We start from the raw sequence: 2,500 nt of genomic DNA, 5'->3' as shown, positions 1-2,500 counted from the left end.
ATCACTTCTTACGCGCGCACGCGGTCCGCCTGAGCGGAGACCGATAACGTTACCGGGCGACCAACTCCGGTAACGCGGGCGCCGACCGTAACCCGACGCGCGGAGACCATCACTTCTTACGCACGCACGCGGCCCGCCTGAGCGGAGACCGATAACGTTACCGGGCGACCAACTCCGGTATCGCGGGCGCCGACCGTAACCCGACGCGCAGAGACCATCACTTCTTACGCGCGCACGCGGTCCGCCTGAGCGGAGACCGATAACGTTACCGGGCGACCAACTCCGGTAACGCGGGCGCCGACCGTAGCCCGACGCGCAGAGACCGTCGTCACTTCTTACGCACGCGTTCCGCCTGAGCGGAGACCGATAACGTTACCGGGCGACCAACTCCGGTAACGCGGGCGCCGACCGTAACCCGGCACGCAGAGACCGTCGTCACTTCTTACGCGCGCACGCGCTCCGCCTGAGCGGAGACCGATAACGTTACCGGGCGACCAACTCCGGTAACGCGGGCGCCGACCGTAACCCGACGCGCGGAGACCATCACTTCTTACGCACGCACGCACGCGGCCCGCCTGAGCGGAGACCGATAACGTTACCGGGCGACCAACTCCGGTATCGCGGGCGCCGACCGTAACCGAGCACTACCGACCCTTCTAGCGTCAATTCGCCGCGACCGCAGCCGCTACCGTTACTGTTACTGTTACGACTTATTCCTAGACACCATCGACCTACCGACTCGGGCGGGCGGGCCTCGTTCGTGCCGCCTCCGGCCGGCCGGCCGCGCCGCCGCCTTCGACCGACCGACCGACCGACCGACTGGTCGCCCGTTCACTATCCCTACACATATAGCGACCTGGCCTATTTCCGTTCTCGTCCGAGCCTCGGATACTCGGAGCTCTACACTCCAACTTAAAGTCTGGACTCTGTCGTTTTTCGAGACCGAGACACCGACCGACCTGCCGCCGCCTCCTTCGACCGACCGACCGGCACCGACCGAGGACCGCGGGACTCCGACTCTGGACTCCCACCGACCGACACCGAGACCGAGACCGAGACCGACCGACACCGAGCCCCAGCCCGAGACCGAGAAACCGACCGACCTGCCGCCGCCGCTGCCGCCTCCTCCATCGACAGACCGGGACCGACCGACGACCGGGGACTCCGACTCTGGACTCCGACCTACCGTGCCGAGCCCGAGACCGAGACCGAGACCGAGACCCCGACCGACCTGCCGCCGCCGCCGCCGCCGCCGCCGCCGCCTCCATCGACAGACCGGGACCGACCGACGACCGGGGATTCCGACTCTGGACTCCGACCTACCGTGCCGAGCCCGAGACCGAGACCGAGACCCCGACCGACCTGCCGCCGCCGCCGCCGCTGCCGCCTCCTCCATCGACAGACCGGGACCGACCGACGACCGGGGACTCCGACTCTGGACTCGGACCTACCGTGCCGAGCCCGAGACCGAGACCGACACCCCGACCGACCTGCCGCCGCCGCCGCTGCCGCCTCCTCCATCGACAGACCGGGACCGACCGACGACCGGGGACTCCGACTCTGGACTCCGACCGACCGACCTACCGTGCCGAGCCCGAGACCGAGACCGACACCCCGACCGACCTGCCGCCGCCGCCGCCGCCGCCTCCTCCATCGACAGACCGGGACCGACCGACGACCGGGGACTCCGACTCTGGACTCCGACCGACCGACCTACCGTGCCGAGCCCGAGACCGAGACCGACACCCCGACCGACCTGCCGCCGCCGCCGCCGCCGCCGCCGCCGCCGCCGCCGACAGACCGGGACCGACCGACGACCGGGGACTCCGACTCTGGACTCCGACCGACCTACCGTGCCGAGCCCGAGACCGAGACCGACACCCCGACCGACCTGCCGCCGCCGCCGCTGCCGCCTCCTCCATCGACAGACCGGGACCGACCGACGACCGGGGACTCCGACTCTGGACTCCGACCGACCTACCGTGCCGAGCCCGAGACCGAGACCGACACCCCGACCGACCTGCCGCCGCCGCTGCCGCCTCCTCCATCGACAGACCGGGACCGACCGACGACCGGGGACTCCGACTCTGGACTCCGACCGACCGACCGACCGACCGACCGACCGACCGACCGACCGACCGACCGACCGACCGACCGACCGACCGACCGACCGACCGACCGAACCGGGCAGCGTATGGCTCGCCGGCCGCATCGACCGATCAGAGTTCGGCCGGTCGTTACGCGGGAACACCTTCCCTACGTATATAGCAAACTACTAGTTAACCGTTCTCGTCCGAGACTCGCTCGACATCGCGATCCACGTATCCGCGCATCGCCCGGGCGACCGGCCTACCTACCGCCACCCGACGGAGGCGCAGCGCGCCGAGCGCCGCGCCGGCATAACTACCCTTCGCGAAAACGACTAAGTCGGCGCGGCGGTCGGTCCGGCCGGCCGGCCGCGCTATCTCGCCCGAACCGAACCGAGTAGCGTACGCCTCGC

This window comes from Tubulanus polymorphus, chromosome 12 (assembly GCF_964204645.1).
Source record: "Tubulanus polymorphus chromosome 12, tnTubPoly1.2, whole genome shotgun sequence".
NCBI classification, from domain to species: Eukaryota; Metazoa; Nemertea; class Palaeonemertea; order Tubulaniformes; family Tubulanidae; genus Tubulanus; species Tubulanus polymorphus.
The sequence above is the reverse complement of the archived record's forward strand: the minus strand, read 5'-3'. Positions refer to the sequence as shown.